Genomic DNA, 22,084 nt, shown 5'->3' with positions numbered 1-22,084 from the left:
ATGGAGCAGGGTAATCTCCAGTGAACCTATTGAACTTTAAGCATACTTTAAGCTTTCAACTTGACCACATGCCAGAGAAAACAGATTCTGACCACTTCAGATTTACACATGAGTAGCAGAGCATGCATAAAGCAATGTGATGCACAGTGCAATATTAAAAAGTGCCCAGACATCTAGAATAGTAATGTTAGCACCCAGCCCAGGCTTATAACTTCATATGATGTTTAAAACTAACCAAGTAGCAAATGAAACATTTCTAACAAGGCAGGCACCTGGTATTGAATAAGACACCTACATAAGAGGAACATTCCTTAGGTTATGTTAATGCTAGAATTATTGCAGAGGCACATGCATGTGTGCGTGGGGGTGGGGAGGTACGGAATTAGAGGCCCATTATTACTCAATGGTAAATCAACAGAGCTGAAGAAGCATTTCCACTTTGCTCAAAAAACCCCAATATTTTTCCGTTGTGGGGCAAGTAATGCTCACCGCCATTTGCCCCTTTCCTCATCACATTGGATAAGGTGAGGAGAACATAATCCCATAGATATGAATGGCATTCCACTGGGGACCAGACGTCTCACGCTTATTCTAGGCAAATCAGGTCTTTTCACAGTATCAGGCTAGAGCCAAGTGTGAACACAGAGTACATCCACATGCATGTACTTTCACTCGTTCTCTCAGTGCTCACCCCCATTCAATGTTTTAAAATTAACTTTTTTCTAGGAAAGTAAATACATATAAACCTTAAATGTTCTAGCACTTGAGAACTCAGCAAGCCTTTTCTCATCAAATGTCTTAAAAGAATATGACACCTATATTGTGATTTCTAACTTTGGGCCAAACAGAGAGGGGCCAATGGCAAATGAAAATCAAACTTCACATGTGTCAGGAAATTCTCCTCTCTAGTGATAAGAGCCTGGAGGGGCACAGAGCAAGCAGGGGGAAAGGTATTACAGTCTCACAGATACACCAGGAAGGGAACCCCCTATCTGAAGAGGCAAAGATATGCTGCATGGAAGACTGCTCCTCCACATAGCTACATATATTGGCCTCCCTCTACATCTGCCTGCCTCTGGTAGCTGCCATTGTGATAGTTCCCCTGCAGTTCGTCAATAGCTACGAAGGGAACTGCCTAGCAGTTATTATTGTCCCAAACTGCTCTGCCCAGAGCTGCTTTGTACATCCCCTACCAAGAATCTGTGACGGAAGACTTCAGTGGGCACGCTTAGAAGAGCTTCTATGGAGTCCTGGGTGGAAATGGTGGGGTGTCTGATGCTGAAAAAGCTGTATACCCCATTTCTGCTCAACCCGGGGGAATTCTGTCCACACAGGATCTCCTCTGCTCATACAAATGGGGGTGGGAGATTCGGCCATTTGTCAGGGCCATTATGTCTTGGAACATGCAAAGAAGGCACCTTTTATAAGCAAAGACTGTGTATTAAAAACAAACATACACACTACTGGATGTTTTTATAAGGTATATATGTTAACTAACTCATTTCCTATCTTGTCCATTTCCCCCAGTCCTGAGCATCAGTAGAACTGCACCTATTTTCTACATCATACTAATTTTTAAAATTAAGAATGGAATGAGACAATATAAACAAAATATAAAAATGTCATCAATTTATTATATACTGTAATCCCAGCTGTACTTTTCTTTACCCTCTTCAGCAGCTTCTAATCCCTGATCCATCAAACCCTTACGTACGCAAGAGACTCATTGAGTCAATAGAATTTTTTGCATGAATAAGAACTCCTCACCTGATTATGTGTTGCAAGCTTGGGCCCTGGAAATGGATCTTTCCAATATTAAGAAACAATGGAACATGAAATTTGTTTATCACTAAAAAAGGCAAATGAAATCGATGGATTATTCAGAACTAGATTTCCACCTCCCCTTTATTCTAAGTGCATTCCCCCCCCCCCCACTACATGTGAAAACTGCTGTCTGTGCCAGTTATGATTATTAGTTGTCAATTTAAAAAGAATGATTCTTTAAAAAAAAGATAGTGCTTAAAATAGTACAATTTAAAAAACAAAACAAAAAGCAGTTTACACCCAGATAAGATAAAGAAACCAAAGCACAGAAAATTCTTCAGGTGTTAAAAAACAAATAAAAAAATCTGATCTAAGTCATTTGTAAGAACTCTGTGAAATAGAGCAACCAAAATTATTTAAAAATTAGCCTTTGTATTTAATAATACTTTTAATATTTATATAACTGTACACAGAGCATTGGATGGGACTCAGGAGATGTACGTTGTATGCCTGTCTCTACCCTTGGCCTGCTGAGTGACCTTGGGCCAGTCACATCACTGCTCTGTGCCTCAGTTTCCCCATATGTAAAATGGGGATAGGATAATGCTACCAACCAAAGCACTTTGAGATCTACTGATGAAACGTGGTATATAACAGCTGGGTATAATTAGGGTAATCTTGCCTGATACTTAGTACCCTCAAATTTCATTGACTTCAGCTGGGCAGGGATGGTCTTTGTGTAGGCCTTGTACAGTGCATGGCACATTGTCAACGTTTAACAAATAATAACAATTTTAAAAGAATGGGAGGTGAGGGTATTTTACATCTCACACAAGGCAATCAACATCTAGCTGGATCTGGCTTGTTGGTGCACTATGATGGTCTGATTGTGAAAGAAACAAATGGGTGGTTGTGTAATTCACCTAGCAGATTGAGGGGGCATTGTTTCAAGGTGAAAAGTTGGTTTTCAGGCATCAGCAGGATTTGTAAACCTAACAGAAATATAATAGCAGAGAAAACAGAGTAAGGCCTCCCTAGGCCACTGGGTGGCAGGATGTGGGATACCAGGTCCAAACAAAATGGGCTGGCCAACAACTTCATTAGAAGCCTTTTAGGTAATGAGTGTATAAACCAAAAAAAATGTAACATCTCTGAATGCTAACTACTGTAACACTGATTTTTTTTATTAGTTTTTATCCAAAGTAATACCGAAAATGGTCATTGCTGATATATATCAACTGTTTTTAATCTTCATAAAGTATCATAGTACGCTTTACAGCAAGTGGTGGAATAAGGAAAGAACACTTTACAGAACTGGGTACAGGTAAACAACCAACTATACTCCCCTTTCCATGCAAAATTCCTATTAATTTACACGGTGTTCAGTTATCCTGTCTTGCCACAGTTTCCTACCTAGCTCATGAGCGTGATACGAAATTTGATTCACTGATATTTATAAAGTACAGTACAAATTAGTAAGTGTTTAGCAACTTCCATTCTAGGGGCTCAGATAGAACATGCTATGTAAGTGAAAAGTATTATATATGAATGCACTCTGTAAATAAGGCCAGATTCTTATTTTTAAAAGAAACCCAGAACTACTAAGTAATAACAAGGAGGTGCTTTTTTTTTTTTAAATCACAAATAGAAGGTTTAAGCATATGTTTACATATATTATACTTCTGCGGTAAGGTTTTAATAGAACAGACCCTGGCTCTGAGTTTGCAGTCCAGCTCTGTACTGCATAATTTGACATGTATACATGCAGGTTGTTTTTCTTCAAAATTTCTCACTGTTCCAACCTAGCAATGGTGGGAACAACAGTGTAGACAGAAGTTTAAATGGTGTTTTACCCACTGTGTTGTTGAACTCTACCCAGTGCAGGCCCAAATGACAGTGGCAACCTGTCTACACTAACACTCCACCAGTGGAACTGCACTAGTGGTGTTATAATGGTGGGAAATTGGAACAAAACTGCTAGTGTAGACAAGACGATAATAGCCAATCCACTTCTCATCCATCGTTAGTATTCCATAACCCACCAAACAGTTATACAAGTTTTTAAAACAATCAGAACAATAGGTCTTTCATAACTACCTACATGAGCTGTCATCAATAATTATGTAACTTACACCACCACAGCGGTGTGTCAGTGCATAACTACACGTATACCTGCCCCTTCTTCTGTCTGTTCTCCAAATCCCCCTTCCTCCTCGTATTTACGTTCTGCAATGGCCAGCGAAGTTTTTAAAGTTAAGAACACACCAAACTTCCCGAGGTGGGGGTCGGGGGAGGGGGCATTAAAACACAGCTCTATTCGATCTGTGCTACATCCTGCTGCCACCGCGCGAGTCTTCCCTTCAGAGTCACCAAACGGCCCTCTGAACTGCACCCTCACCCACAGAAACAAGCCAGAAATCCGCGCCAGGGCATGCTCGGGGGCCACCCCCAAAGCCCCTCGGTGCTCCGGAGCAGCCATCACGGAGCCGGCAAGCAAAGCCGTTGCAAAGAGCAGCACAGAGCCCGGTACCTTTCTGCAGAAGGGCTCTTCCAAACGCGCAGCGTGGCGGATAAAATCCTTCTCAAATCCAGTGCACCAAGGTTAGGGCAGAGCCAAGCTTGGCAGCCATGAATGCCCGACCAGACGGGGTTGCAAGAGAATCAGGCTCCTTAGCAGCGCCTGACTGGGCTTCCCTCAGCCGCCCCCTCCCTGCTGCTGCTGCTGCGCTGGCTATAAACTGGAGTAAAGACTCTTGTTTTTTCCTTTCTATTTTACTAAGCAGAGAAAAAAGCCCCAGCAGAGTGGGGATTTCCACCCCCAGCGCCAGGGACTTTCCGACATGTGACACGCCGCTGAACAGCTGCCGCCTTCCTGCCCTGCCGCAGAGAGGCCCCTAGGTGGCGCTGCGCGAGCAGTCCGGCCCCTCGCACCGCACCGCGTCGCTGCGGCAGATCACACGGCCCCGCCCCCCCATCCCGGTACGTCTGAGCCGGAGAAATTCCTCGCCGCTTGCAGCGGGGCTTGCCCCGCGTGAGTCACCGCGGGGCATTTCGGCGCCGGGGCTGTAAGTTTTTGGGCATTATTCCTTTTTTCCTCCCCGCGCAGCAGCAGGGCGGTGATTAATTGGCCAGCGGGCTTCAGCCCCCCCCTCGCCCTGCAAAGCACAGCTGCCTGCCGGCAAACCCCCGGGGGCAGGCTGTGACCTGTGGCTTGTCCTGCACCCCGCACACACACAGCCGCGTGCTTAACTAATGACAGGGCTAATTAAGTACAAACATGACGCAATCGTTAATTGCTTGTCAGGTGCCCTGTAGGTGAAAAGTGTTCCAGCCTCTGGTCTACCCACCAAAATTGTCCCTGTTTATACGGGTATAGTTAAAGCGGTTCAGCCTTCCCAGTGTGTATGTAGTGGTGTTAATAGGGATTACACCAGTTCAGGAAGGCACCCTCATACAGGTATAACTGCATTTGTGCTAGTATAACTACGTTAGTACAAAGTTACACCTCTAACCAACAGATACACACATACAAATGTGCCTCTAACTCAGGCCTTATTTGCACCATTAACTACCCCAGGTGAATAATGGCAGTAGGGTGCCCTAGGCACTGTAGCTCTGCCCACATGGCCCTGCCCTTGCACTGGTGACTCTTCCTCTCACTTAGAGTGGCCTTGATATGGGGGAGAGGGGGCTTTCTTTCCTTCCAGAAAGGCAGGGGGCAGCAACACGGGCCCCTCATCTCTCCCCTGCCAGGAATGACAGTTGTCCCCCGTTTCATGATCAGTGTGGGTTCCCTCTCACCCCCAAGACAGGTACAGGTGGCGATGGAGGTTCCCAGTATTTACCCCACCTGCTGGGATGTATCTGCTTAGGTGGGCCAGGACCACTGCACTCTTCTCTTGCCACACAAAGCTCTCTGCTGGCAGGGTCCCCCAGAAGAGTAGGTTGTGGAGTTGACACTCCATTAAGATGCATGGGCATTTCACCCCATTCATAACTATTGTTTCACACTGTCTGCACACTGAAATAGCGTCACTACTTTGGTTATACTTGGTTCACATTTTCAGGCTTTGCTTGGTAACCCTGATAGAAACTACACTTGACCAGAGCTCAAAGAGCCGAGAAGCACCTCTACCTCGATATAACGCTGTCCTCGGGAGCCAAAAAATCTTACCGTGTTATAGGTGAAACCGCGTTATATCGAACTTGCTTTGATCCACTGGAATGTGCAGCCCCGCCCCCCAGGAGCACTGCTTTACCGCGTTATATCCGAATTTGTGTTATATCGGGTCACGTTATATCAGGGTAGAGGTGTAGTTGTTTCAATGAAAAGTTAGATTCTGATGTAATCCCATGACTCCAGGGGATGGGGCCTTAGGCGTGGGCCTATAATGCTTTAATATGCCTTAATCTGGGATGGCATGTGAATTTTTCCATTGTAATTGACCACAGGACTGCAGGACTACTCGCATAAGTAAAGTTACTCATATGAGGACTGGGGCCTAACACTGTAAATTCATCAAGACAGAGATCTGTAATTTGTATCTCTTTGTAAAGAGTCAGTTATATTTATCAGGCTATATACATATCATGTTAATTAATAAGCACCAAGTATTTTTTTAAAGCAATACTCTCAAAACGGTGTGTTGGAAAAGCCCAATAGCCATCTTCTAACATACCATAAACAAAGCAGCCACCCATTATTGCTGTTTGTGTAAGTGATTCGTACAGAACAAACAACAGGTTCCTGCCGAGAAAGCTGACAACCTAAAGGCACACACACGTGTAACAGAATCCCGCACAATGGAATGTCATGTAGTAATAAAGGGCCTGATCTCCCAAAGCGCTGAACTTCTCCCAGGGTACTGAGCACCCCCCATTGACTTCTCTGGGAGCTGGGGTTGCTCAGCACCTTGGTGTATCTGGCCCAAAATCTGGAATATTATCACAGAAAAAGTGGATTTTTTAAGGAGGAAAGTGGGACTCAGGCATCCATATGCCCTCCCCTTCTCTCTGCCCCGTGTTCACTGAGTCAGGACTGTGCTTGGGAAAAGGGTAATCCCCATATAGATTAAACTAACTGATTTATTTTTACTTTTTTCACTGCAGTTCCACCTTAAGATGGCCTGCTGCCTAGTGTAATCCGCAGCCCGGAGTTATTTGCACAGGCTCCCTACACAAGGCATGGAGAGAGTTAGGCGCCTAAGAATAGGAAAAGCCAGCAAGATGAGCAGGGAGCTGCCTAACCTAGCCAGTAGGAAATGTCAGTGTAATGGATGGGGCTTAAAACCTGCCCTACAAAGAGACTTAGGTGCCTAACTCTGGGCTGTTGTCTATTTGGGATTCACAGCCACGAACCCTCTCCTGGAGTTATGCAACACAGTCCGTTCTCAGGCTTTGTCTTCACTACCCGCCGATCCGGCGGGTAGCAATCGGTTTATCGGGGATCGGCTTACCGCGTCTAGTGAAGACGCGGTAAAATCGATCCCTGATCGCTCTGCCGTCGACTCCGGAAATCCACCTCGGCAGGAGGCGGCAGCGGAGTCGGCGGCAGCGCGGCAGCGGTCGACTTTCCCGCGTCCTCACCGCTAGGTAAGCCGACCTAAAATACGCAACTTCAGCTACGGTATTCACGTAGCTGAAGTTGCGTATCTTAGGTCGGACCCCCGCTGTAGTGTAGACCTAGCCTCAGAAAACACTGAGGAAGTGGTGGTGCCCCCTCCCCCTATAACCAAGTCCTTTGCTCACTCACTTATAATGCAGGAAACCCAGGTTCAAGTCCACCCTCTGTGTGCTTTGGAAGAGGGACTTGAGTCTATATCTCCCACATCCTGGGTGCGTGCTCTAACTCCTGGGAAATAGGATAAAATGGGGCTCCTCCTTCAGCTGTGGTTTGTGCAGGGTCCAATCTGGTAGGCAAGCCCCATAGATGAGAGAGGCAGGGGAATGCCTAATTTGAGAAGCCCACTGGGCTCATGCCCACCAGCAGAAATTTAGGTGCCTAGAGATCTTTGCTAGTAGAAACTTAGGCACCTAGAGAATTTAAATGCCTTCAGGGTTAGGCAGATGAGCGGGGCTTTGGGGGAATCTACATTTTGGATTTAGGCATCTAAATGGTAGTTGGGCACTTAAATTCCTTTGTGGATCTAGTCCTAAGTGATTTACCTGGTAAGCAGGGCAGACCTAGAGGTGTGGTTTATCTAATGTACCTGATATGTGCAAGAAGCAGCAGAGGGTGGCACTGCTCCCCTTTAATTTTAGCCCTGGAGGGAAGGAAGACTGAGGATGGGTATGAGTAACGAAATTATTTAGACCCTGTCAGGTATTACCTGTCTGTTGTGAATAATGGGAGTGGGGGGCTCACAGTGAAGTCACTGACTATTAGGAAATACCTGTCAAGACAAGAGGTCATTATTGCTATTACAAATCATGACTATATCGAAACATGTATAATAATCGTCTCAGCCTTGATTGGCTTAAAGGTGAGCTGCACATTGCTATGGACAGGCATTGTGTTTATAGGACAGATCTTTTCCTAACAAAGAATGACTGGTGCAGTAACCAACAGCACAGCAGGAATTCTTTTGGGACTATCTTTTTGTTCTGTTTCTGTACAGCTGACTGAGATGAAATTACCATAAGGCAGGTGCAAAACTGGTTGAAAGACCATACTCAGCAAATAGTTATCAATGATTCATTGTCAAATTGGGGGGGAACGTATCTAATGGGGTCCTGTAGGGGTCAGTCCTGGGTCTGGTACTATCCAATCTTTCGCTAATGACTTGAATAAAGGAGTGGAGAGTATGCTTATAAAATTTGCAGATGATACCAAGCTGGGAAGCACTTTGGAGGACAGGATTAGAATTCAAAACAACCTTGACAAATTGGAGAATTGGTCTGAAATCAATAAGATGAAATTCAATAAAGACAAGTGCAAAGAACTACACTTAGAATGGAAAAATCAAATGTATAACTACAAAATGAGGACTAACTTGCTAGGCAGTAGTATTGCTGCAAAGTATCTGGGAGTTATAGTGGATCACAACATGGAATCTGAGTCAACAATGTGCTGCAATTATGAAAAAGTTAATGTTATTCTGGGGTGTATTACAAGAGTGTCATACGTAGGACATGGGTGGTAATTGTCCTGCTTTGCTTGGTACTGGTGAGACCTCAGCTGGAGTATTTTGTACAGTTATGGCTACCACACTTTAAGAAAGATGTAGACCAGGGGTCGGCAACGTTCGGCACGCGGCTCGCCAGGGTAAGCACCCTGGCGGGCCGGGCCAGGTTTATTTACCTGCTGACGCGGCAGGTTCGGCCGATCGCGGCCCCCACTGGCCGCGGTTCGCCGTCCCGGGCCAATAGGGGCGGCGGGAAGCGGCGCGGGCGAGCGATGTGCTGGCCGCGGCTTCTCGCCGCCCCCATTGGCCCGGGACGGCGAACCGCGGCCAGTGGGGGCCGCGATTGGCCGAACCTGCCGCGTCAGCAGGTAAATAAAACTGGCCCGGCCCGCCAGGGTGCTTACCCTGGCGAGCCGCGTGCCGAACGTTGCCGACCCCTGATGTAGACAAATTAGAGAGAATCCAGAGGAGAGCTACAAAAATTATAAAAGCTTTAGAAAACCTGACCTATGAGGAAAGGTTAAAAAAAACTGGGCATGCTTAGTCTTGAGAAAAGAAGACTGAAGGGGGACCCGATAACAGTCTTCAAATATGGTAAGGGCTGTTATAAAGAGGACTGCAGTTGATTGTTCTCCATGTCCAGTGAAGGTAGGACAAGAAAGAATGGGCTTAATCTGCAGCAAGGGAGATTTAGGTTAGATATTAGGAGAAACTTTCTAACTATAAGGGTAGTTACGCTCTGGAATAGGTTTCCAAGGGAGGTTGTGGAATCCCCATCATTGGAGGTTTTTAAGAACGGGTTGGACAAACACCTGTCAGAGATGGTCTTGATATACATGGTCCTGCCTCAGTGCAGGCGGCTGAACTTGATGACCTTTCAAGGTCCTTCCAGCCTTACATTTCTATGATGTTATGACCAGAGCTCCTAGAAACTATGGTATACAAATAATTATTATAATAATAATTAATAATAAATTTGGGTTATAATAACCTTCTCATTAGCCAGCCCGTCGAGAGACTTTTCATGCCCCAGACAGTCTTGGAAAAGGTGTGACTCACCTCTAAGGGAGAAGAGGGTGAGAGGAAAAAGAAGGAAATTCCTTCTATTACAATACCACAGCCTGAGGTCATGCTTGAGTTCGGCATCCATGACTTCCAGGGTTCATGTGCCTGCTTCACTGCTTGTCCTGACCAGAGAGCGCTGATGAGACATGCCTGACTATGAATGGGAGAAGGAGGGAGGAAAATCCCTAAAATATCTGTCAGACAGAGAACTGGTACTTACTACTGAGTCAGTTACTACTGGTAGAAATTACCCAAACTCACCGCCGCCACTTAGCAAGAGCTAAACTGTTTTGCTAATTTTCCATTGTACTCATTTGAATACAATAAAATAAACTCAGGATTCCCAGTGAGGCTTTTGGGGAGCAGTCAGCATTAGAGGCTAAATTAGAATGTAGGGCATTCCTTGGTCCCTGATCCTGAGCTTATATCACTGGATTGTGCTTTGCTCATCTTTTTGCCACCCCAGCACACTATGGAAGTTTGGGAAATAGTAACAATTCTAAAAAATAATATCTTTCCACTGTGGTATCTGAACACCTGAGGCTCAAAGGCCTCTGAGAGTTGCACAAAAATACATAGCTAAAATTTTACACTTTGGACAGAGAAACATGACTCAGTATTAATAACCAAATGCAATATGCGAGCCGGTGTAGAAAAACCTAACAAGCCACCAGCAATAAAGAAGCAGCGCAACACACAACAAAAATGTTTTTAGCCTTATCTAAAAAGATGCCATGAATGGATTTTGATACCTAGTCAGAGAAGTGGAATGGTTGTGTGGCTAAGCTACTTGACTGGCACTCAGTTCTGAGTTCTGTTCTCAGCTCTGCCAAGGCTTCCTCTGTGACCATGGGCAAGTCAGTTAATCTCTTAGACACAGATCCTCAAAAGTATTTAGATGCCTAACGCCCATTGATTTCAGTGTAACTTAGAGCGGGTCTGCACTCACAGCGTTCAGGCACTGCATGCCCCCCAGCATGGGTATAAATAACAGTGTAGATGCTGAGGCCCTGCTCAGGCTAGTAGGATTAGGTTAGTATTTGCCAGAACCCTAGAGCATATACCCTGCATGGTTCTCTACATGCCCGAGCAGTGTCTCCCACGTCTACACTGCTGTTTTTAACAGCGTAATGTCCTGCTGCTGGAGCCTTTCCCCTCAGCAGTGAAAGACTCTGGCAGTGGGGAAAGATCCTGGCAGGGGGGAGGCTGCCAGAGTCTTTCCCAGCTGCTTGCCTGCTGCCAGAGCCTTTTATTGCCACATGTAGCTACACACCGCAGCTTGCCTTTTATTGTGTGTGTCTACACATGCCCTACATGCCTTCTCAAGTGTTGACAAGGCCTTAGGTGCCTAAATACTTTTGAAGATCTGGTGCCTCAGAGTATGTCTACACTTCGAGCTGGGGGTGTAATTGAGGAGACATACATACACTAGCTTTGATTGAAATAGCAGGCAAAAATAGCAGCGTAGTACAGCAGTACTAGTGACAGGAGGGGCTAGCCACCCTGAGTACATATTTGTCCAAGACACTAAGCATGTACTTAGGTGACTATGCCCTCCCACCCATCCCGCTGCTGCAGCTACACCCTACTTTTAGCACACTAGCTTGATCAGAGCTAGTGCAAGTATCTCTCCTTAAGCAGCGAATCGCACCATCAGCTCAAAGTGTAGACATTTGTAAAGTGACAATAATATTTCCTTTCTCCTACTTTTATCTGTCATTTCTGTTTGTTAGATTGTAAACTCTTCAGTGTAGAGGCTATTAATTATTTTTTGTATTGTAGTAGTATCTAGAGGCCCCTGCCCCATTGTCCTAGGCCCTGTACAAACATTTTAAAAAAATCCTCTCTGCCCCCCCAAAAGCTTACAATCTAAGTAAACTAACTTTCTCCGACTATGAGCTTTTGTATATCATAATGGGACCCTGATGTAAGTTGTGAGCTTTAACCACTGCTGCAATACAAATAATCAAACATTTGAAGGGAGAATATTTCATGGTTGTGGGTTCGTGACAGAGATGAGCCTATCTTCTCCAAATGGGATGATTAGCATTTCACACCCCTCAACTGCACAGAGCAACTGACTGTCCCTTAACTGCACAGAGCAACTGACTGTCCCTTAGCTAGAGTGGGCCAATGTTGTTTTAGGTTTTATATCCGCTTACATGCTGGGGTTCTATTGCCCAGATCACAGTAGGGGGCTCCAAAATAGTATCAGGAATTCCAAGAGAGAACTCTCACTTCAGTGAGCTGCTTTGCTGCTGTGGAATTGCACGTCCTTAATAAGAAAATGTGCAACTGAGGCGAATTATAGACAGTCTCATCTAAAGTGTGACCTAGTGTTACCACTGTTTTGTTTTCTTCTGGGTTTCCTACCTACCTGTTCACCAGACCTCATGAGACTTCAACACCTCTCATCCTGTGGCTATGGTCTATGAGACATCATCAGATCAAAGATATAGGGTTAGGAATTATCAGCAAATCAAGCTATTAGGCAGTCCAAAATTGCCTCTGGAGTTGCCAGCTCTGTGAATCTCTTGTGCTGTGTAGCCACAAAGACCAGCCCTTCTTCTGAAGGAGGAAGTTCCTCCTTGGCAGTGCCCATATTACATGATCACTAACCAAATTGTGTGGGTAGTTAGGTTAATGGAAATGGGGTGCAAGGACACACATTCAATACATTAATATGGATGAGGGGTCTGCAATAATTGACTCATACCAGTTAGTCATAGACAAAAATTTAAAGGGATTCCATGGCATGAAAACACATCTTCCTGGAGGAGAAGAGGGATCAACGGGCCACAAATTCCTCCCTATCAGTGGGAGAGTGGATGAGGAGGAAGCATTTCTCAACCAACCACGCCAGCCCAGCATAGCAAATACCGTGATCAGGGGGCAGGAGTTACCTTGAAAAAGCTAGCAAGGGAGGAGAGTCCCCTTCCTCAAACTCTTGTTTTTATTAGACAAAAAGGCAACCGGAGAGAGATCCATCTGTGTGACTGATAGGATCATTTGAGGGAGTAACTCCAGCCTTAAGGTTGAAATAATTTGCGAGGTCGAGGCAACCCAATCAGGGAAGAGGATTGGGTCCAGGATCCAGCTGGGAAGTTGCAGAGCTAATAAAGGCCTTGTCTGTTCTGTCTCCCATTCCCTGTACAGCTCCACAAGCATAATGAAACGGGCTGAGTTTCCTTAGACAGGTCAGCTCGTTGCCTCTTTGGCATTTTCAGATTTCCTGGTCATACTAGCCCTGGCCTTTAGCACTTTGGCTGAATGTCCCTGAGTCCTTTCCAGTCACCTTTCAGGGTGAAATCTGGTTTCTCTGGCAGCTATTATTCTGTGCTATAACAAATGCTGTTTATATAACCTGAATGTGAAGATTCAGTATCACTTTTTCTTACTTTTTTCTGATGTTTCCCATTGTATTTTCTTTTGCATTTTCATTTCTTAAGCCATCATTAAGCTCCCCTTTGCAATGTTTTATTTTTTTTATTTTTTGTGTGTGGTTCAAATAACACTATTTTAGGTAATTTCCATATGCTCTGTGAACATGTGTATGAATGACTCTGTATCATTCCTTACTAATGCGGAAGAATCAGTGGAGCCTCTATCAGGATGGAAACAGCCCCCTCTCCTCATCAAAAATGGAATTGTTTAGGGCCTTCTTCCCGAATCCGAAGTGATCACATTAGGGTAACCATTAGTGGTGAGTCACTTCCATGTTCCCCTTCCTCCTGTGTAATTTACAGTTTTCCCCTGATTCATCTTGCTGCTTTTCCTCTTGGCAGGGTGGAACTGTTTGTCTTTTGCTAATGCACTCCAGATGAAGATTATCTTGTTATTGGTGTTTTTTTAAAGAAGCACACAACATTCATAGAGTTTCCATTTAGAAGGATCCATTATCATAATCCATTCTGACCACCTAAGTAACCCTAGCCAAAGAACCTCACCCAATCATTTCTGCATCCTGTAAACCCACAACTAGATCAGGGTGGGAAATTGTTTTATCACCCTTCAAAAAAATTTAAGATTTCAAATAACTCTCCCATTCTAGATCGGGATGAAACTGAGACCTTTCGAGGTGAGAGAGAGAGACCTGTCCCGAATAGCCAGGTGGTTAGGGCAATCATCTGAGATGTGGAACAGCTCCAACAGGAAAGATTGAAAAGGAGCCACCTGGTTAAGCACTCACCTGGGAGGTAAGAGACCCAGGTTCTAGTCCCTCCTCCAAATCAGGTTGAGTAGGGATTTAAACCTGGTTCTCCTACAGGCCTATACCTAGACCACTAGGCTGTTGTCTCTTCTGGGGGCTGTTGCTCTTTTTAACCAGAAAGTCCATTTTTAACCAGAAAGACCAGCAAAGTGTTTTGCCCTAGGACTGGTATCATTTTAGACCCAAGAGCTTGTATTTTAACAGGTTAAATAAACCTGGGTTACGTTCAAAGTTCAAGTACGTGGACACATTTTATGGCAATAAGGAAACACAATTCATTCCTGTCCTTTGGAAAGACATTTCCCGAATGTAAGGCATATCCTGTGCACGGGGGTGTCCAGGAAATCTAGCCTAGCATGTCATATGGAGAGAACCGAATTCATCCTGAATCAGTGCAATCAGAATTTTCCCAAGAAAAATCCTCCAAAGAAGGATGTTTGGACGTGGATGGGAATTACAGCACTTTGTTCCCAAATGAAATAACAAGAGTGCCATGGTTTTGTTAATTTATACGAAATAAACCTTTTGAGGGGAAATCAGATATTTGCTGTACGTATATGGGTTCAATGTAATCAACTCCAGTGGGCCTGATTCTGACCTCACTTGACCAAGTTTTACGCTGGCTTAAGTCTATTGTGTTCAATGGAATTTCTCCTGATTTGCACCAGTGTCAGAAAGAGGAGAATCAGGCTCACCATCTTGACAGTGACAGTGTTTATTGCTGAGACTAATAATATCCTTTATTCCAATCTAAAATAGAGATTTGTGTGTAAGATCTTGCCATCCCCAAATGGGGAATGTTTTGGTAGTTTTGTTACATGCCCCGACTTCTATAATTGCTGCTGCTACAAACCACAACCCACAAACTGCCTGCTATAAATTACTATTAGCCTGGTGCTCTCCTCTACATATGTGGGTGCAGGGAAGCAAAAGCTGTTGAAGATGGTTTTGAGAACACAGAAGATGGGAGCATCTTCTCAGCATGCTACCCCATTCATGGGATCCCACGTTATTATCATCATCGTCACACCTGAGTCCCAATTATGGACCAGGATCCCACTGTGCTAGGTGCTGTACAAACACAGGATAAAAAGCCAGTCGCTGCCGCCTTCATCACTGCTTCACATGGTTGGCAATACCTGGGTTGAAAGAGGGCTTATTGCTCTCCTTTCAAGTATTTCTATTAATTGCCTTTAAATCATCAAGGTCCTCATGATGGAGTATCTATCCTACACAAGGCCTGAAGAGGTAAAATAGACCAATTAACTTTATAGGCTGTACCTGGAGGGAAGCCAGGGATTGATGAGACTAATGAAGCCCCGCTGGGGGAGGAGTGGGGCTAGGTTTAAAGAGAGGAAGTTGTGGTAAGAGGGGGCTGTTGGGGAGCTCTGGAGTCACTCCTTAGAGGGGAGGGGAGTCAGCTAGGTACAAGGAGGCAATCTAGGGGAAGAGTAAGCCCTGGAATCCTACCTTGGACTATAGACTGTGGCAAGAACCTGAGATGGGGTGAAGTTGCCACACGAAGCGGAAGCCCAGTTGTAACATCATAGGCCGCACCCATGAAGAAAAAATAAGGGGTGCTCAGCACCTCTGGGGTTGGCTGGGGCTACTGCTCTGGTGGCCCTGGGGCTGGCTGGCAATCAGCTGCTCAGCATCTGGCCCTATGCTCGTAGCAGCTCTTCAGCGGTTGCCTCACCCTTTAGCTGTTGAGTGGGGCAGCCCCACCACTCACTCCTCCCTGCCGTTAAGGCAGGAGGGGGCAGGAAGGAGTGAGAGGCAGGTGGGAGGTGCTCAGCAGAGGGGGCCTTGGGGGAGGGGGCAGAGCAAGGGTGGGAAGAGATGGAGTGGGGCAGGGCCCTGGGGGCAGAGACGGGGTGTGGCCTTGGGGGAGGGGCGGAGCCAGTGTGGCGCACCCACTGGCAAAATAAAATGTCAGCGCCTATGGGTAGGGCCCTACCAAATTCAAGGTCCATTTTTGTCAATTTCATGTTCATAGGATTTTAAAAATTGTAAATTTCAGGATTTAAGCTATTTAAATCTGAAATTTCACGGTGTTGTACTTCTAGGGATCCTGACCCAAAAAGGAGTTGTGGGGGGGTCGCAAAGTTATTGTAGGGGGGTTGCAGTACTGCTACCCCTACTTTGCTGCTGCTGCTGGTGGCGGCACTGCCTTCAGAGCTGGGCAGGTAGAGAGCGGCGGCTGCTGGCTGGGAGCCCAGCTCTGAAGGCAGAGCCAGCAGCAGCACAGAAGTAAGGATGGCATGGTATAGTATTGCCACCCTTACTTCTGCGCTGCTGCCTGCAGAGCAGGGCCCTCAGTCAGCAGCCACCATTCTCCGGCCGCCCAGCTCTGAAGGCAGCAGCGCAGAACTAAGAGTGGCATGGTATGGTATTGCCACCCTTACTTCTGCGCTGCTGCTGGTAGGGTGCTGCCTTCAGTGCTGGACGCCTGGCCAACAGCCACCGCTCTCCAGTCACCCAGCTCTATGAAGGCAGCACAGAAGTAAGGGTGGAAATATTGCGACCCCCCAAAAAATTACCTTGTGACCCCAGTGAAACTCCCTTTTGGCTCAGGGCCCCCAGTTTGAGAAATTCCAGTCTCCCCTGTGAAATCTGTATAGTACAGGGTAAAAGCACACAAAAGGCCAGATTTCACAGCCTGTGATGTGTTTTTCCTGGCCATGAATTTGCAGAGCCCTATGTATGGGTAACCTGACGGGGGTTGGAGGGCAGAAGATGGGGAAGAAAGGTAGGAAAAAGTCATGGGAATCAGCAACAAGGTCAGAGCTTGAGTAGACCATGGTTGCTGGGCATAGGGTCCCTGGGCTGGAACCTGGAGTAGTGGATGGGTCTGGGTTCTCCTGCTGGCCACTGGGAAAGTGGCACAGGTTGGATCAGAAGACTGAGACTGCAGATAGATTGTTTGGCTGGTGGATCTTTGCTACCCTGGAAAGGGAGGACTATAGTGATGTGGCTGGAGGGCTGAGCCCAGAGAGAGGGAGAGCAACCAAAGGAGGGGGCATCAGTCTGGCCGAGAGCCAATCCCCAGATGAGCTGCCAGGATGCACCCCAGTGATGAGTAGTAAACCCTGTGACAGTCCTACAGTATAAAAATGAGGCTTGCTGATTGTTCTATATCAATGATACCCAGCAAAAGCACCAGTCTGACTGTTTCCTGTATTTTTAGGGAATAGAAGCATTCCATTTCAGAAGATATTCCAAACTGCACTGCAGGGAAATTTTTGTACTTTTTGAGTGGCTAAAGTTATTTGGCCTTTGGCATTGAGCTATAATTATTCATTGTTCAAAAAGGCACTGTAGGTTTTGTCTAATTTTGTAATCAGAGAGATGAATTTAGACCACTATTTAGAGTAGGAACATTTTATTTCATACACTGGATTTCTGTGCCTTTCCTATTACTAAATTAGATCATTTAAGCTGGAGAGCTTCTAAAATGAAACTCAGTCCATTAAGAGCAGGCTGAAAATTCGTTTCCACTTGAAGTCTTCTTCCTATAGAAGAATAGCTATTGCGTGTAAGAAGATTTAGCAGATTTTTGTTGTTGTTGCTTGACAATTGGTATGAATCTAGGGATATTTCCCATTGTGGCCTGTTTCAAGGCTGGTCAAAAGTTCAATAGTGGAAATACAGATACAGTACCTAAGGCTTTATTCCAGTAAGTGCTTGTCTGCCTCCTGAAGCAGCAATCAAACAATTAACCTAAAAAGCCAGTGCACAGCAGTTTCAAGTTGCATTGCAAGTTGTTCTTTGTATGTACACTTCCTCTCTTCTGCTGATGTCATTTTTCCCTTTTATGTTTATATGTATTACAAAAACAAACAAACCCAAAAAACAAAACACCCCCCCCAAAGTTTTTAAAACAGATACAAAAGAAAAACGAAGTAGATGATTAATTTTCCAAAACATTGTCATGAAACTTTATGAAAATACATGAGACATAAACACAAGGTTTTCATGGTCATTAAAGATTCCATGGAATGTTTTACAACGGTAGGGTTATTAACTTTGCTGTCTTGACCAAACTTCAACTTGGGTAATTACAGTACATCTCCTACCTAGGTTCCGCTGGCAATTTCAGTTGGGTCACAGCATTTTTTCATTTCCTGTCCTAATGTAATGTCCTTGTGTAATTTTGTGCACTGTTTAGCAGCTTCCTCATTCCACCGAAGAGGAGGCTGTGTTTTAGTGGTGAATGTAGCTCAGAGGAAGAGGGAGAGGGAGACATTATTGATTTGCATTACCTGGGGACAAACAGATACAGATAGTTTTATGTAATGTAAATAAGAAAGAGCTTAGCAGGGCCAGGTGGAGGGAAAATAAAATGACATAGTATAGTATGCCACCAAAACTAGGGCTGTCTGCAGCATATGTATGTCTGCAAGGCACTGTGGGAACATGGATGACATAACCTTCAAGAGGTGGGAGTCATCAGGGAGCAGCTCCTAAATGCAAAACTTTGTGAGATCAGAATGGATTTCCTGTTTAAACTGATTCTAAATGAATTAGTAACTTAGCCAAGCAGAATGTACAATGTAATTCCTGTGTTTGTCAATGGTTTTATCATCACCAAACAAATACAGGGACATGAGGGTGGGGGAGGAAACGAAGGAGGCCAGATGCCAGGGTGAAAGAAGCAACCGAACGTGAATGACAGGAATAGGGATCCTGGAGCTCTCCCACACTGAGGGCTGAAACTCCATAGTTTGGAGAAGTCATCTCCATAAATTTCCCAATGACACTTTTCCCTTCTGATGCACTCAGCAATGGGTTTTCTGACCCTGCCCCATGAACCCTTTGACACCTTGTGATTTGTGAAATGTTGTGTGCATTCGTTCTACTCAAATGATTGCTACTATTACTACAGTAACAAAAATGATCCAACCAGAACTGAACTTTCACATCTCTCCATCACTGCTTCTGCATCAGCCCTCACCAACCTGAACAAGAAAATACCACATTTTGAGTATCACATGGGTTTAAAAACATTGTGCTCAGTGATGAATGTGATTCAGAGCTAACACACAGCCAAGGCAATAACCTGATTCATTTCAGAGTGACAGAAAATAAGTGTGGTGATAAGCTTCAGACTCTTCTTCTGATACCACCAGATCATCTGTTCAAGTTACTGTTTCTTAACTTCCATATGGCTCAAGAGGTGCCCTGTCATATGGTCATTAAAGGTGTGATTGTACAAATTATACACACCCTGGAGTAAGTGGTCGTGTGGAGCCAAGATACACTGCCTCTGAGGCAGAATTCCTCCATCGTTGTTACTAGGAGTGGTAGTAGCAGCAAGTAGTGCCCAGAAGCCTCATCATGAACCAGGGCCCCATTGTGCTAACAGTGTACAAGCACTGGACAAAAAGACAATCCCTGAGCTCCTGCCGCTACACACCTTCAGTGGGGCAATCGCAGCATACTCTCACCCTATGTGCTGCTCCTCTATGGGCTAGAATGAGGCCATAGGCGGGCCTTCACTTGTCTCCTTTTGTGGTTGATTGCATCCCTCTGGATGTAGGGAGGGAGCAGTCTCTGTTCCCCATCTTGCATTTTTGGCTGCCTCTTATACATCTTGCATAAGAAAGGTTCCTTGTGCTTTCCTGACTCCTGTGCAGCTGTATAAAGACGAGCTACAATCTGTCCTTAACAAAGTAAGGATCATAGCAGTCACCCTGTTTTACAGTGGAAACATCTTATAGAACAAATGACATTGCAGCAGGTTCTGTTTACTTAGGGCACGTCTTCACTACCCGCTGGATCGGCGGGTAGCAATCGGTCTATCGGGGATCGACTTATCGCGTCTAGTGAAGACGCGATAAAATCGATCCCTGATGGCTCTGCCGTCGACTCCGGAAATCCACCGTGGCAAGAGGCGGTAGCGGAGTCGACGGCGGCACGGCAGCGGTCGACTTGCCGCCGTCCTCACAGCCAGGTAAGTCGACCTAAAATACGCCACTTCAGCTACGCTATTCACGTAGCTGAAGTTGCGTATCTTAGGTCGACCCCCCGCTGTAGTGTAGACCTAGCCTTAGAGTTTAAGCACAACAGCTCTTTTACTCCAGTTCCAACTCTCACTGGCTGCCACCGTCATTTTAAAGCACTGTGTTGATTATTGTTTGGAGATGTCTGAGACAATGAATCCCAGCGGGGTAAGTTAACATGTCAAAAAATGATTTGCAGCCCTTACTCTCAATTATAGGCATGGCTAGCAGCGCCGCCTATTATTAAGGTTGCCCAGCACTTCCCATTATAAAACTGGTTTCAGTTGCTGATAACTTTGCCAAACTTTAACCTTTTGTACTGAAATTTTCCATATCAGGTGTCTGCCTCAAGCTGAATTTTTTGGAAAATTTCAGCCAAAATCGTTCAGCTGTTTCTGAGAATAAGGGTAGGAGAAATTACATTGTTTTGTCCATGTTAAAAAATTCTGGTAACCTTTTCTTTGAACAGCTCTAGTTCTTCTTTGCTTTGGAGCAGAGGCTTGAAATTTGGCAGGGATGTGTTAGGAATGTGCCTTTGGCAGGGTTGGATTTCCAATTAGGCACAGTAGGCATGTGCCTCCTGGCACCGGCATTCTAGAGGCACCTAAAAGTTAAAAGTGGGTTAAAAGTTTAATTTTTTATGGAAAACACAATGGTCAGCTGTAAGCGGATGGAGAGGGGGGCACTACTATTGTATCTGAGAGGATTGTGCATGAACCTTTCCCCTAGAGCCACTGATTAAGATCCTTCCAAGCCCAGGAGTTACAGGGGTGAAGCTAGCCTTTCCCTATAATGGCTCCTCCCAGCTGCTCTGGACTGGGGTGGGCCTGGGCACCAGGACTGTGAACAGGGACCCTGTCTCTCCTGTGCTTTTAATGACCTATTCTGCTCCCCTGCTGTCTTGCTCTAGCACTGTCTATATCAGTGTTATCTGGGATTGAGCAAGACTGAAGCCTGGAAGAGCACAGAGAGTTTGTGGCAATAGAAAGGCAGTGTCAAATACATCTAAAATTAGGTACTTACCTTTTGTGTGCTGGGTATTTGACTGTTCTCCCCAGTGATTACCATGTACTGAGAGAATGCCTCCCGTTCCCTTCATATCCCTTCAGACTGACCAAATGAAACTTAGACTAATCCATAAAAACAACAGGAAATGCTGAGTACCTGCTCAAAACCACTTGGAGGAAACAAGGGGAACATATAACAGATAGGGGATCACCCTCTCTGTGAACAAAAACTGTTTCAGTCTAAGGCTGTCTACACTACAAATTACTTCGTTATAACTTATGTCGCTCAGGGGTGTGAATAATTCACACCCCTGAGCCACGTAAGTTATACCAACCTAAGCACCGGTGTATACAGTGCTGTGTTGGTGGGAGAGTTCTCCCTGTGACAGAGCTACCACCTCTTGTGGAGGTAGGACTTATTAAGCCAATGGGAGAGCGGCTTAACCAGAAGCGCCACAGTGGCACAGCTGTACTGCTGTAGATGATGTAGTGTAGACATAGCCTAACACAGATGGGGGAGAGGCACTCTGCAGCCATGCACTTCTTACTGGGTACAGAGGTTGCCAGACCAATTTGCGGCAGCCTCATCAGCAAAGTGCAGAGCCCTCAGACCACTGTCAAATCTGGTCAGAGGGCAGTCGTCAGCGAGGTGTCTGACATTGTCTGTCTTTGGCCTCAGCCACATGTGGGGTCCTTTCCTTGGCCCCAGGTGTGACAGTTGGTTCCTAAGTAGCCAGACAACTCTGCAACAGACTGAACTTTGCGGGGTGGGATACATACGTTATTAGACAGGAAAGGTGTCGGTCCTAGTTTACATTTTATGATTTTGTTTTGTATTGGAACCATTTGTCTCCATCACTCTCCTATGTCTAGTAGAATCTCTATCCTTTCATAAATAAACCTTTTGTTTCA

Source organism: Emys orbicularis, chromosome 3 (assembly GCF_028017835.1).
Source record: "Emys orbicularis isolate rEmyOrb1 chromosome 3, rEmyOrb1.hap1, whole genome shotgun sequence".
NCBI classification, from domain to species: Eukaryota; Metazoa; Chordata; order Testudines; family Emydidae; genus Emys; species Emys orbicularis.
This window is presented reverse-complemented; position numbering follows the sequence as displayed.